Genomic DNA, 15889 nt, shown 5'->3' with positions numbered 1-15889 from the left:
TTTTATAATCATCAAACTTACCAAAAGACTAGAACTTCATTATTCTAGCTATTAAAAAGAAAAAGCGGGATCCCTGGGTGGCGCAGCGGTTTGGCGCCTGCCTTTGGCCCAGGGCGCGATCCTGGAGACCCGGGATCGAGTCCCACATCGGGCTCCCGGTGCATGGAGCCTGCTTCTCCCTCTGCCTGTGTCTCTGCCTCTCTCTCTCTCTCTCTCTGTGACTATCATAAATAAATAAATAAAAATAAATAAAAAAATAAAAATAAAAAGCAATTATGTATCATGATAGAGGTGCTAATTATTGCTACAATGACAATATTTTACAAAATATAAATGTATCAAAGGAACATGTTATACTCCTTGAATTTATACAATGTTAAATGTCAAATATTTCAATAAGAAAGAAAAGGACCTGAACTAAGGAAGTGGCAGTGACAATGAAAAAAAAAAGTGTACCAGTTTGAGAGGTAATTAGGAGTTAAGAAGTGGCTCAGATCGGCTATGGAAGGTGAGGGATAGGACGATCCCAGAAATAATACCCACGTTTCTGATTTGGGTACCTGTGTGAATGATGGTGAATAAAATTTACTGAATAAGAACACCAAAAAAAGAGATTTAAGGAGGAAGTAGAGAATTCAGTTTTGCAAAAAACGCTAGAGACAGAGCAGTCTGAAAAACCTGATTCCCTAAGAGCCAATACAAAAGAGCATTTTATTTAGGCAATATGGCTTAAGAGTAGAAAAAGAAATCACTTGATTTTATTATGTCACTGACAGAACTCAAACAATTCAGTTATTAAAGAATCCTCAGGGATCCCTGGGTGGCACAGCGGTTTGGCGCCTGCCTTTGGCCCAGGGCGCGATCCTGGAGACCCCAGATTGAATCCCACATCAGGCTCCTGGTGCATGGAGCCTGCTTCTCCCTCTGCCTATGTCTCTGCCTCTCTCTCTTTCTCTCTGTGACTATCATAAATAAATAAAAATTAAAAAAAAAAAAGAATCCTCGGTTGTCTAGATTGACCAGATATAAGTATTTTTTAAAAGATTTTATTTATTTATTCATGAGAGACACAAAGAGAGAGAGGCAGAGATACAGGCAGAGGGAGAAGCAGGCTCCAGGCAGGGAGCCAGACATGAGACTCAATCCCAGGTCTCCAGGATTATGCCCTGGAACAAAGGCAGGTGCTCAACCGCTGAGCCATCCAGGTGTCCCCAGATAGAAGTATTTTTAACCATTTATCTGATGCACTTGATGTAGTCTCAAGGCTTCCATTGTGGGCGAGCACTCCAGTCCAAAAGAACTCCCATCTCTGCTCAGGCTAGCTCCTTTTATGAACTTTCCATAATAAAATGCTGAAGCCTGGATTTCTTAAAATGTACAAACTGTTCATTAGTGCTTTGCAAAAACACATTGTTTCCACTTATCAGCACAAAAGAATCGGTTTGGTTTTCATTCTTTAATTCTTGTTTTGTGTTATTGCTGTTTTTGTTTAAGAATGGAATGAATCATGAAAGCACTAACAGACAGAAGAAGAGTCTAACCTGCTTTACACTAAAAAGTCTGTTTGCAGAGAAAGTCACTTTTATTAGGGATCAAGTTTAGGTGGGAAGGCAGATGTCTGAGTGGGCTTCCTAATACTGAGTCCAGAGTTATCCAAACCTACCCACCCAGTTGCAGGCAATGCAAAAACTGGGGAGACCCCTCCTGACCCTGGAGGTGCAGGGAGATAATACATGCTCCTCTCTTCAGCTGTATTCAAAGAAGAAGAAGTTGAGCGGTTCATGCCCAATTTATTTTTTTAAACATTACCCCCAGAGTAGAATGAGTGCAGAGTTGGCAAAAGATCAGAAGTGCTATACTAATATATACTCTAATGGGCTCCTGTCAAATGGAAGAAACATCAGGAGCAGGAAAGAAGGATCTTCAATAACTCTAATCTCATACTCACAAGTTAAATACATCTATTTGTCTATCTAGAAGGTTCCAATTGTTTGATTTATAGCTCTTTCTAATATTCTTGATAAAAATTTATTTTTTCCTTTGCCTTATAAAGTTCAAGAAATTACTCTGCCTATACTTAGAGTTTTAATAGTACCATCACTTTATCATTACAAAGCAATTACACTAAGCACCTACCTGTATGTAACCTTGGGATAGATACTTTAATCTCATATTTTATCACTGCTATGATTTCAAGAGAGGACATTTATTTTAACAGATTATGAAACATGAGGGTGTAGATGAGCTCAATGCTAATGACAGCTCCCAAAGGCCTTTATCTATCTTATTCAGCACATCACCTAAGATTAGCGCCTGGCACTTAAAGGGTCTCAATAAATATTTGTTGGATAAGTGAGTACACTTTCCCCAAATCTCACATTTATTTAGGTGTTAGGTATCAAAGTTAGTGTTTGTAGGAAAGCCTTGATATTTGCAAAGAAATATGTTCTGGAAGACTTTTCAACTGGGAAAATCCTCAGTACTACATAGATGTTTTCGAGAGAGAGGGAAGCCAAGAAGAGAGAGGTAGTTAAACGAAAAAGTGAGATGCTCCTTTTTCAGATGGGTATTTGCATTTACCCTCTTCCCAGAATTTTCTTCTCTCCACACAGTTTCTCCCTCCTCTTTACTTTCTTTGTATGCTGCTGCTGTTGCTTCTCCTCCCTCCTATCCTTCTCTTTCCCTTCTTCCTCATGGAGGGGGAAAGGTGGCCCCAAGGAAGGAGGTTAACCAATTTGTAGAGCCTGGTCTGCGCTTGAGGAGTCAGGGATTCTCTGGACTGGGAAGACCAAGCACACTGGAGAACACAAAAGTCTCCAGCTTGCTTGCTTGCTTTCTTTCTTTCTTTCTTTCTTTCTTTCTTTCTTTCTTTCTTTCCTTTCTTTCTTTCTTGATTTTTATTTCTTATTTATTCACGGGAGACACAGGCAGACAGAGAAACAGGCTCCTTGCAGGGAGCCCAATGTGGGACTTGATCCAGGGACCCCAGGATCATGACCTGAGCCAAAGGCAGATGCTCAACCACTGAGCAACTTAGGCATCCCAAGGCTTGAGTTTTCTAAACCAATTGTGATGTTGGTATTTCTCAGCACATACCTTCCTCACTAAGGATAGAATAAAAATCATTTTTCAATAAAAAAAAAAAAAAGAATTCAAGTAAGAGTCAGGCTCATCAAATTTGTATTTTAAATAAACTCTGGCTGGTGGACGGAAGATGGATGCAAAGGGGCTCAACACCGCAGTCCTGGAGAATGTAGATTGTTGGCAGTCAGCCAGTCAAGAAATTTTGAGAGCCTGAGCTGTGGGAGTGACTGTAGGAATGGAAAGGAGGAGACTTGACTAATTAATGATGTAAACTTGGTTTTGGGCAGCCCGGGTGGCCCAGCAGTTTGGCGCCGCCTTCAGCCCAGAGCATAATCCTGGAGACCTGGGATCGAGTCACATGTTGGGCTCCCTGCATGGAGCCTGCTTCTCCCTCTGCCTGTGTCTCTGCCTCTCTCTCTCTCTCTTTCTCTTTCTTTCTCGCTCATGAATAAATAAATAAAATCTTAAAAAAAAACAAAACAAAACAAACAAAAAAAAAAACACTTGGTCTTGAAGACTGACTAGAAGTTAACCTGGCAGAGAAATGAAACAATGACATTCCTAGGCAGGTGGAGAGACACAGAGGTGTGGAAAAGCAAGAAATGTTCTGAGAAGTAATTAACAAATAATTCAGAGTGACAGGAACACAGTAGCACTAGGAGAGTGTGTCAAACAAAACCAAGAGCTGGATAGTAAGTAGTTAAAATGGTGAAAACAGATTTTATTCAGGAATTATTATAATAGGAGAAAAGAGACCTCGGTATAGATTTGGGCTCAATTTAGAATATAAAGAAAAATGGGGATTTATAGCCAAGGTTGGGGTGGGTGAAGGGGATATCAATCAGTGGATGGAAAATTACTAAAAGGGTAGAATAATCTTGCTACAGTGGCATAATAGGATTCTTGCTGAAAGTAGGCCAGAGTGATCAGATATCACCTGGAAGATGGTAGGGAATGACAAATTTGACCAGATATTAAGGATGATCAGATATCTAGGGTGGGGGATTTCCACTATGCTGCCTTAGCAGGATTCTTGCTACACCTGGGCCATGTGAGGCCAACAAAAATTGACACCAAATCCCAAGGTCAAAGCCTAGTTGAGAAGAGAGCTTAGAGAAATCTGAATAAAGTTTGATCAAGAAGAGCACCTTTGTCAGGTAGAGGCAGAAGAAAGAGATGTTTGGGTAGTCAAAATCTAATTCATGAAGGTTCTATGTTATGCTTAGGAGTTTAGTCTCCTCGATAGCTTATGTTTGCCTATTACCCACATCCACCTTTTTTCTCCTTTTGTAAGAAAGAGGCTCTGAACTCCAGGGGATGGAATAAAATCAAGGAGTCCTTGGTAGGAGGGCCACAGCCCCTCCAGAAATACTCAGAACCATAATCAAGCATCCTCACGCAGGGAGGGCCTGTAGTTCCTTTGTGAAGGACCTTTCAATCCTGCAAATCTCATAGCCTCAATCACCACGGAGGGTTATCTGAATATAGGCTGCCCTTTTAGTCTCTAATTTCATTGCATTGACTGAGGCTTTAGTGAGTCTATTGTTGGAAAAGGAAGCATTTGTGCCTAAGTACAGGAAATCACCAAACAATTAACTTCCATGGACTCGTGCAGCCTGGGTCAAATGCCTCAGTGTTATTGTCTTTGTTTCATGTCAGGCTATTGAGGAAATGTTTTGCAGGTCAGAATCTTGGCTTTAATGTGTTGTTTTTGAGTCAATCAGGTCAGCTGTGAGACCTCAAACAGTGATAATTATCTATAGTAAAATGTGAATATAGCTGTCAGAGGTCTGCCTTGAGGAAGGGAAGATTTCAGAGAGGAAGAGAATTTTCTCTAAAATACACTGTAATTTGGATATTCAGGGGTGGGAAGGGCCACTTATATAGACCAGTTTCTATTCTTTTCTTTTCTTTTTTTTTTTGTTATAGACCAGTTTCTACCAGCGTGGGAAGAAGAGGAAAGGAAGATAGTTATTACATTTCGTGGGCAGGGAAATAACCCCTCAGAGACAAAGAAGTTGGTGTGTGGGAGACATAAGGCCAATCTTATGGTTGGGCAGAGGCTGTTGAGGGCCACTTGAATGAAAGACTTCTCTGACCCAGAATGTGCCTCACAGAGAAGTGCAAGAGAAGACCCCCCCCCAGAAGAAAAACAGGGAAACATAAAACCAAGTGAGATGACAGTAGAATGAGCTTTCCAATGTCACAATATTTTCCTGGAAACCATTTAGGATAAACCATTTTCCTAGTTGAAGAAAACTAGATTCATACTCCAGGATAATATTATATATTAAGAAAGTGGGAACTGAGAGCAGCCCCGGTAGCCCAGCGGTTTAGCGCCCTCCTCAGCCCCGGGTGTGATCCTGGAGACCGGGGATCGAGTCCCCACATCCGGCTCCCTGCATGGAGCCTGCTTCTCTCTCTCTCTCTTTCTGTCATAAATAAATAAAATCTTAAAAAAAAAAAAAAGGAAAGAATGTGGCAACTGATTATTATTACTATTATTATTATTAATAAAGAAGAAAATAGGAGCCAAGGGCACAGGATTGAGATTAGGCAGTTCTGGGTACAAATCCTGGCTCTGTTGAATACTAACTGTGTCATTTTGCATAAATTACTTTACTGGTATCACTTTCCTCATCTGAAAAATGACTCTTTAATTTTCTTTTTTTTTTAAGTTTATTTTTAAAGATTTTATTTATTTATTCATGAGAATACACAGAGAGGAGAGAGAAGCAGAGACACAGGCAGAGGGAGAAGCAGGCTCCATGCAGGGAGCCCGATGTGGGACTCGATCCTAGGTCTCCAGGATCACACCCTGGGCAGAAGGCGGCGCCACACCGCTGAGCCACCGGGGCTGCCCGACTCTTTCATTTTCTAAAATATTTGCAGAACAGTGAGGAGACAGGAAAAAATTCTTTTTCCCCTCTACCCTTTTTTTTTACCCTTTTTAAAAAAGATTTATTTATTTATTCATGAGAGACAGAGAGACAGAGACAGAGAGACATAGGCAGAGGGAGAAGCAGGCAGGCTCCCCACAGGGAGCCCCATGCAGGACTCAATCCAGGACCCCTGGATCACAGCTGGCCAAAGCCAAAGCCAGATTCTCAACCGCTGAGCCACCCAGGAGTCCCTCTCTCCACCCATTTTAGGTTCATAGGTTGGGGTTCTAGAAATTAGAACGACAAAGGACAGATTAGCAAGAGAAAAACAAGCAGAAGTTTATCAACACGTGCATTGTGGGAACCCCTGGGAACACAAGAGATGATCAGGTTAAAGGGATGGCTAGATTTTGGGCTTTTATAGCATCTTGACAAAACGTAAATTTTTAGAGAAGTGACAAGAAAATTTAAAAGGGCTTTGAGGGATCTCTGGGTGGCGCAGCGGTTTAGCGCCTGCCTTTGGCCCAGGGTGCGATCCTGGAGTCACGGGATCGAGTCCCACGTCGGGCTCCCAGTGCATGGAGCCTGCTTCTCCCTCTGCCTGTGTCTCTGCCTCTCTCTCTCTCTCTCTCTGTGTGACTATCATAAATAAATTTAAAAAATTAAAAAAAAAATAAAAGGGCTTTGAATTGCAATTGGGTGGAAGACTGTGGGAAGGCAAACATGGAGGAAATAATGAAGGTAAGGGCTAGTTGATAAAGTTTGTTATGTAGATTCCTTGGGCAAATAAGAGTCTAGAATTTTCTCTCATGATTAACTTTTGTCCTACCTGGCAGAGATAGGAGAGGAAATACCTTTACAAATTTAGGTTCTGTTTTTAGGCAAATAAGGGGAGGAAGGCAAAGAGTTTTTCTTATATCTGCTTCTCCTGAATTGCCTTCAGTTCAAAATTAGTGGCTTGTTCTGGGGTAGCATGGTCTGCCACCCTTCAGTAGTTATTATGTAAATTGGACAAATAAAACCCGTACTTTTGAGATGCTTACAAGCTAGGTGGGAGTGTAGAAGGAGAGAAAAACAAGAAACAAGTAAATAAAAAATGAGACAAGGGGGGTCTGGGTGGCTCAAGTCTGGTTAAGTGTCTGGCTCTTGGTTTCAGCTCAGATCATGATCTCAGGGTTGTGAGATTGAATCCTGTGTTGGGCTCCGTGATGGGCGTGAAGGCCACTTGAGATTCTTTCTCTTGCTCTTGCTCTGCCCATTCTTCTCAAAAAAAAAAAAAAAAAAAAAAACCCAAAAAGAAAACCTCAGATGATTTTAGAATGTGATAAATACTGTAGAGGAAATAGAGTTTTAAGTGTGTGGACTCCGGAATTAGTCTGCCTGGGTTCAAATATTGGTTCTGCTATTGACTAGCTTTGTGACTCTTGCAAGTTACTCAGAGTCTGTGTCCATTTCCTCATTGTAAATGGACATGGTAATAATATCTATTTGATAACCACATGGGGTTAGTGGAGGTGGTGTCTAAACCGGGTATCTCTTGACCAGATGGGGGCCCACCAAATGTGGGGCACCAATCAGGTAGAAGCCAGAAGGTGGAATAATTCACCTGAGGTGGAACAAAGGAGATAAAAGCTTATTAAACACACTGCAAGGGAGCAGTGGGCAGAACAGCAGAGGAGATGCTGTCTAATGGTAAGGGACAGGTGAGGCCAGGTAGGGAGAGGTAGATAGCGGCTACAGGCTCAGGCTCAGGGAAACCCCAGAAATGCTGAAGTGTAAGGAAACCAGAGATAAGGGAACAAGCTAGGTCACCCTGCCTAGGGCTGGGTGGGAGGGTGTCCTTTTTATGACAGTCATCTGTGATCAACAAAGAATAACCGGACCCAAAAAAGAAGCTATTAAAGATGTTATCACCTGTGTTTACTCATACCAAGACATTACAAGAATGATAAGACCACAAGCTCCCTGGTCACTTCTACACTTGATCTTAGCCAAAAGGCCGAGAAGTGATCCCCTGGTCACTTCTAAATAAAAGACTGTCGGTGGAGGCCCATGTTGGAGACCCTGTCAGGACCTATCTCACCCCTGAGAGTTTTTTCTGTATCCTTGCTTAATAAACTTCTATTCCTTTACTCACTCTCCTTTACCCATGAGATTCATTCTTTGACTCTGTGAGACAAGAACTTAGCTCTCCCGCTTCACTGCCACGAGGCAGTGGGTGGGGGCTATTTCTAAAGAGGGAAGATGAGGAGGTATGGCGACATATGGAATCTTCCCTTTTTTTGGTAAATGTGCCTAGTTGTAAGTAGCCCATTTGTCAGTTAGGGCCTATGGATATTTTGAAATGGGTCACCAGATGGGTCTGTCTGTATTCAGCCAGGTGGTTGCTGTGGGCCCTTTCTGCATTCCATTACTCAAGCCGGTTTGCCTAAAAGCAGCCTCTACATTGGGGAGATTAAATGAATGAATGAATAAATGAACCCAGGTGACATGCTTAGAACTGTGTGTGCCCCATAGGAAGTGCATACTAAGAGCTACCTACCAGTACTAAGAAGAGCCCAGTGATATATGACAATAAAGGGGGAGGGTGCTGCTTAAGATAGTTCAGTGAAGGGGGATCCCTGGGTGGCTCAATGGTTTAGCACCTGCCTTGGGCCCAGGGCGTGATCCAGTATCGAGTCCCACATCGGGCTCCCTGCATGGAGTCTGCTTCTCCCTCTGCCTGTGTCTCTGCCTCTCTCTTTCTCTCTCTCTCTCTCTTTCCCTCTCTCTGTGTGTCTCTCATGAATAAATAAATAAAATCTTAAAAAAAAAAGAAAGAAAGAAAGTAGTCAGTGAAGGACTTACTGAAATTGTAGTGATTATGCTGTCACCCAAAGTATGAGCAGAGGGCAGCCCCGGGTGGCTCAGCCTAGTGCCACCTGCAGCCCAGGGTGTGATCCTGGAGACCTGGAATCGAGTCCTGCATCGGGCTCCCTGCATGGAGCCTGCTTGTCCCTCTGCCTGTGTCTCTGCCTCTCTTTCTGTGTCTCTCATGAATAAATAAATAAAATCTTAAAAAAAGAAAAAGTAGGGGCAGGGAGAAAAAATATGAGCAGGAACCTATCATGATTAGGGTATTTCGCAGGGAGGGAAATCTAAATGTAAAGATCCTGCAGCAAGAAGAAGCTTAGCATATATATATATATTTTTTTTGCTTAGCATATTTTCAAAAAAGATTTTATTTATTTATTAATGAGACACAGAGAGAGGCAGAGACCTAGGCACAGGGAGAAGCAGGCTCTCCACAGGACCCAGATGTGGGACTTGATCCCCGACCCCGGGATCACACCTTGAGCCAAAGGCAGATGCTCAACTGCTGAGCCACTTAGGTGTCCCAGCTTAGCATATTTGAAGAAGAGAAATGTGGCCTGTGTGGTAAAAGACAGTGAGCAAGAGAGAAAGTTTAATTCTATGAGTTTTCTATTGGTGCGCAATAAATTGCAACAAACTTAATGCCTTTTTATTAGCTCACAGTTCTACAGTCAGAAGTCTGGATGGTCTCAGCTGCATTCTCCCCTTAGAGTCTCACAAGGCTGAAATCAAGGTGTTGGCTAGACAAGACTCTTCATTTTTTTATTTTAATTATTATTTTTTAAGTAAGCTCTATGCCCAATGCAGGGCTTGAACTCACAACCCTGAGATCAGGAGTAGCATGCCTCTACCAACTGAGCCAGCCAGGTGCTCCAGAAAGACAGGACTCTTAACTGGAGGCTCTGGAGGAGAATTCACTTATAGACCATTCAGGTTATTGGAAGAGTTCAGTTCCTGGTGGTTGTAGGACTGTGGTCCCCATCACCTTGGTGGCAGTCAGCTTCTAGAGGCTACCTATACTCCTTGGCTCAGAGCCTCTCCTTCCCTCTTCAAAGCCAGCAAAGGTGAGTCAAGTCTTTCTCTTATATTGAAGTTCTCTGACTTCTGCTCCTGCGTCTACTTGTACAGGTTCAGGTAATCTCTCTTTTGCCATGTGACATAACAGGAATTATTATTATTAATAATAATTATTATTATTATTCCATAATCACAGGAATAATACAGGAGATGAGGTCAGGGATGCCAAAATCCTGCCTACCACATGCACGAAATAAATTAGAGATGTAGCCTTACATCAGTTTATGAAAAAACTGAAAGGGAATGTTGATGTTTTTCTTTTCTTTTTTCCCCAAAGATTTTATTTATTTATTTATTTATTTATTTATTTATTTATTTATAGCATGAAGTGGATGGGGAGAGAAAGAGGGAGAGACAGAATCTCAAGCAGACTCCATACTGAGCAAGGAGTCTTTTTTTTTTTTAAGATTTTATTTATTTATTTATTCATGAGAGACACACAGAGATAGAGAGGCAGAGACACAGGCAGAGGGAGAAGCAGACTCCATGCAGTCCAACCTGGGACTCAATCCCAGGACCCCAGGATCATGCCCTGAGCTGAAGGCAGGCGCTAAACTGCTGAGCCACCCAGGGAACCCCCCAATGAGTAAGGAATTCAACATGGAGCTCAATCCTATGAAACTGAGATCATGACCTGAGCTGAAAACAAGAGTCAGATGCTTAACTGACTGAGCCATCCAGGAGTTCTGAGTGTCAATGTCATTCTAAATGCTAAATGAAACCCTTAAGGTTTGAAGCTGACAAGTGTCCAAAAAGCGGATTTATTTTTTCAAAAGATCATCCTGGCTACATGTGAAGAATGGATTGTAAAGGTCATAAGCAAAGGCAGAGAGGATATGGCTGCCCATATGTGAGATGAAAATACCTGAGACTAAGAGCGACAGTGGACATGGAAAGAGAGGATAGATAATTGACTTCTTTAGATAAGGTCAGAGGAACTTACTGATGAAAGTAGCTGTAAGAGATATAGGAAAAGAAGTGATCAACTAGGAGAATAGAGGTGCTGTTGCTGAGATGGGACAGATTGGGGAATGTTCTGTTAAGGGTGGAGGATGGGCCTGGGAATTGAGAGTTTTGTTTCACATGCCTAATAGGAACCACATCTTTTAGTAGGTTTCTGTTTCGACTGTTGCCTGGTTCCTCCCCATCACCCATTCCCCTTAGCAACCACAGTGATTCTTTTAAAACTTCAGTCCTATAATATCACTTTCCTGCTCTCATCCTCCATATGGCCTTGGTTCACAGAATGAAATACAGTTTTTATCATGGTCTACAGAGCCCTTCCCAATCTGACCCCTGGCTGCATCTCCAATTTCATTTCCTATCATTCTTCTTGCTCACTGTGCTTCACCCACTCTGGCTTTCTTCCAACTCTTCAGACTTTGCAAATTTGTTCCCATTTCTGAGCTTTTCCAATTGCATTTTTCTGTAGATCCTGGAAGGTCCACTTCTTAACTTCATTCCAGTTTCTGCCCAAATATCTTCTTTTCAGATAGGTCATCTTGACCAATTTACAGAAAATAGCAACCCTTTTGCCCTAATTCTTTGTCCTACTTTAATTTTCTTCCTAGCATCTATCAACATCTAACATTTTAATTTGCTTGTTCTTACCTGTTTCTCCCAAAATGCCTCACCAACAGAGTGGTCAAATTTTTGCTAGTCTAACCTACAAAAGTTTATATATCAGTGAGTTTTTAAAAAATATTTTATTTATTTATTTATGAGAGACACAGAGAGAGAGGCAGAGACATTAGGAAGAGGGAGAAGCAGGGTCCATGCAGGGAGCCCAATGCAGGACTCAATCTTAGGACCTCAGATCACAACCCGAGCTAAAGGCAGTCAACCACTGAGCCACCCAGGTGCCCTGCGAGTGAGTTTTAATATGCCTTTCTCTTACTATGAATGAAGCTGAAAAGCTTTTCATATCTATTTTATGCAGATTTCCCCTCATTTTAGTAAAATATTACATTATATATATATATTTAAAGATTTTATTTATTTATTCATGAGAGACACACAGAAAGAGAGAGAGACAGAGACAGAGACACAGGCAGAGGGAGAAGCAGACTCCATGCAGGGAGCCCGATGTGGCACTCGATCCCAGGTCTCCAGGATCACACCCTGGGCTGAAGGCAGGTGCTAAACTGCTGAGCCACACAGGGATCCCAACATATTATATATTTTAAGACCTATCTACCTTTTAATAAAGTGATTACTTCTAAAAAAAAAAAGTGATTACTTCTTTTTAAAAATTTTTTCTTTACTTATTTGACAGAGAAAGAGAGCACTAGAACACAAGCAGAGAGAGAGAGACAGAGGGAGAAACAGACTCCCTGCTGAGCAGAGAGCCTGACATGGGGCTGGATCCCAGGACTCTGGAATCAGACCCTAAGCTGAAAGCAGATGCTTAACCAACTGAGCCACCCAGATGCCCCTAAATTGGTTACTTCTATATTGAGTATGTGTCCTAGTCCATTTGGGCTGCTATAACAAAAATACCATAGAGTGAGTGGCTCAAACAACAAATGTTAATTTATCAAAGTTCTTGAGGCTGGGAAGTCCAAAGTCAAGGCATTGGCAGATTCGGTGTCTGATGAGAGCTACTTCCTGTTTCATAGATGGCCATCTTCTCTCTGAATTCTCATTTGTAGAAGGGCAAGGAAGTCTCTGGAGTGTCTTTAATAAGGGCACTAATCCCATTCCTGAAGTCTCTGTTCTCATGACCTAACACCTTACAAAGGCCTGACCTCCAAATACTCTCACATTTCGGGTTAGGTTTCAACACATGAATTTTTGTGGGTACATGAGCAATTAGTCTATATTATTATGTTAAGTATGTTTAATCACATATACCCTTTCCACAAAGTATTTGAAAAAGTTTTTTTTTTTTTAATATTTATTACATTTATTTATTTATTTATTATTCATGAGAGACACAGAGAGAGGCAGAGACACAGGCAGAGGGAGGAGAAGCAGGCTCCATGCAGGAGCCTGATGCAAGACTCGATTCCAAGATCCGGGGATCATGCCCTCAGCCAAGAGCAGAGGCTCAACTGCTGAGCTCCCCAGACATCCCAAGAAAGTTTTTTTTTTTTTTAAGATTTTATTTATTTATTCATGACAGACACACAGAGAGAGAGAGAGAGAGAGGCAGAGACAGAGGCAGAGGGAGAAGCAGGCTCCATGCAGGGAGCCTGATATGGGACTCGATCCCCGGTCTCCAGGATCACATCCTGGGCTGAAGGTGGCGCTAAACTGCTGGGCCACCGGGGCTGCCCCCAAGAAAGTTTTTAAAAGGTATATTTAGTAAAGCAATATTTTATAAATTTAAAAAAGGAAATAAAGACTAAGAAAAAAAAAGAAGACTAATATGACAACCACTGGGGTAAATGTAAATTACTGTGTTTATTTTATTTTATTTTTTAAAGATTTTATCTATTTATTCATGAGAGAGAGGCAGAGACATAGGCAGAGGGAGAAGCAGGCTCCATGCAGGGAGCCCGACATGGGACCCAATCCCAGGACTCCAGGATCACACCCTGGGCCGAAGACAGGCACTAAACCACTGAGCCACACAGGGATCCCAAATTACTGTGTTTAAATGAAAAACTTTCCCATGAACATCTTCATATCAACAGGCATAAAATTGTTCTAAAATTTGTGTTATAGACTCAAAGATTGCCCCAAATTATCCTTACTTCCTGGTATCCACGCCCTGGTGTAAGTCCTTCTCCTTGAGTATAGGCAGGACCTGTCATTTGCTTCTAACCAATAGAATATGTCAAAGGTGATGGGAGGTAACCTCTGTCATTGCACTACAGAAGATTGGAACTTTGATCTTGCTAGCAGATTTTCTCTGTGGACTCTCTGATTTACTGGCCTCAATGAAGTAAGTCACCTATGAAAAGGCCCATGTGGCAAGAAACAGAGGATACCTTCTTCTCAACAGCACAGGGGCTGAGGCCCTCGGTCCCACAGACTGCAAGGTGCTGAATGCTGCTAACAATGATGTGAACATGGAAGAAAATCCTTACCCAGTCAAAACTCAGATGAGAGCCCAGCCCACCCCTGGCTAACACTTGATTGCAGCCTTGTGAGAGACCCTGAAGCAGAGGACTGAGCTAAATGAGTCCAGATTCATGTCCTAGAGAAACTATGACCTAATACATGAATTATGTTTTTTAAAATATTTTATTTATTTATTTGTTTATTTATTTAATTTTTTTTTTAAATTTTTATTTATTTATGATAGTCACACCACAGAGAGAGAGAGAGAGGCAGAGACACAGGCAGAGGGAGAAGCAGGCTCCATGCACCGGGAGCCCGACGTGGGATTCGATCCCGGATCTCCAGGATCGCGCCCTGGGCCAAAGGCAGGCACCGAACCGCTGCGCCACCCAGGGATCCCTGTTTGTTTATTTATTGAGGAGGGGTTGGGGGAGGGGAAGAGGGAGAGAGAGAGAATCTCAAGCAGGCTCCACACAGGGCTCAATCTTATGAACCTGAGATCATGACCTGAGCAGAAATCAAGACTTGGACAGTTAATTGACTGAGCCACCCACGCACTTGTATAAATGAAAAATGTTTTAAGGCTTTAACAAATGAGTGATATTTTAAGCCATTCAGTTTGTGGTCATATCGTTACATAACAATAAATAACTAGGGCAGCCCAGGTAGCTCAGTGGTTTAGCGCTGCCTTCTGCCCAGGGTGTGAACCTGGAGACCCGGGATTGAGTCCCATGTCAGACTCCCTGCATGGAGCCTGCTTCTCCCCCTGCCTGTGTCTCTGCCTCTCTCTCTCTCCTCTCTGTGTTTCTCATGAATAAATAAACAAAATCTTAACAAAAACAAATAACTAATAAAGCTATGATATAAGAAATACCACATTTCATTTGTCTCAACTAAATTAAATCCTTTGGCCTCTTATCTATCAGGGTTGGTAATTCAATCAGTTATTTTTAGAGGGCCCTACCTCATTCTTTATACAAGAACCCAAGGCTTATGTAACTTAGGAAAACTGATGTGGAGAAGAGGTGTATAGGGAGTCCTCATTCCATTGATTTGCTGCTGAGACACACATTGTTCATCCATATACTCTATTCAGAGGTGGCTGCCTTTGCTGAAGATAGCATCTACTCCTTCTGCCAAATTTGGCAACTGGAGTTTTCACTATAGGGAAGATTAGAGCTTAGTGCTCAGTCCCCAGGTACACGGAAAGCCATGTTCATCAACATTCCTGCCACATCTTAGCTGCTGTGAGGAAACAGAATGTGAGAGCCCCACAGCTAGAGCACCCAGTACAGCCTGTCTACTCTGAATATAATCCATCTTTGCTCCAGCCCCTTTTCTCTTAATGCTGGAAGTTCTCCTCTTTTAGGCCAATCGAACAAGTGTTTGAAAACAATGTTTTCTGGGATACCTGGGTGGCTCAGCGGTTGAGCGTCTGCCTTCAGCCCAGGGCGTGATCCTGGGATCCTGGGATCGAGTCCCACGTCAGGCTCCCTGCATGGAGCCTGCTTCTCTCTCTGCCTGTGTTTCTGTCTCTCTCTGTGTCTCTCATGAAAAAATAAATAAAATCTTTAAAAAAAACAAAAAACAATGTTTTCTTAACTAGGTGAAGGAAGCCTAGATCTTACCAAATAGAACACAAAGTCCAGGCTACCCTCCCCTCTCGTACCCTCAGGGTATCCCCAGAAAGGGAGGAAAGTAACATTTCATTCTTTTGTGAAGATTCTGTAATAACTGGAAATTATTTAATTTGTCATTTAGGTTCTTAGCCACGCCATGAAGGCAAGATGAAAATACTTAATCATGAAGTTCTCATTATTGTGAAAGATTCTGTTTCAACAAAACAAAACAAAATAGCACTCTTTCTAGCTCTATATTCTACAGGGGATTTTCTTTGTAAGAAATAAAAGGAGAGGGGCACCTGGGTGGCTCAATGGTTGAGCATCTGCCTTTGGCTCTGGTCATAATCCTGAGGTCCTAGGATC

General features: G+C 42.1%; 1 pseudogene; it reads right to left on the bottom strand.

Moving 5' to 3' along the window:
- Positions 1-7796: 7796 nt before the first annotated feature.
- On the bottom strand, positions 7797-7977 carry LOC119872080 (annotated as a pseudogene).
- Between the last annotated feature and the right edge of the window lie 7912 nt (positions 7978-15889).

Source organism: Canis lupus, chromosome 5 (genome assembly GCF_011100685.1).
Source record: "Canis lupus familiaris isolate Mischka breed German Shepherd chromosome 5, alternate assembly UU_Cfam_GSD_1.0, whole genome shotgun sequence".
Classification (NCBI taxonomy): Eukaryota; Metazoa; Chordata; class Mammalia; order Carnivora; family Canidae; genus Canis; species Canis lupus.
Note: the sequence above shows the minus strand (reverse complement) of the source record. Positions and strands in the feature narration are given on the sequence as shown.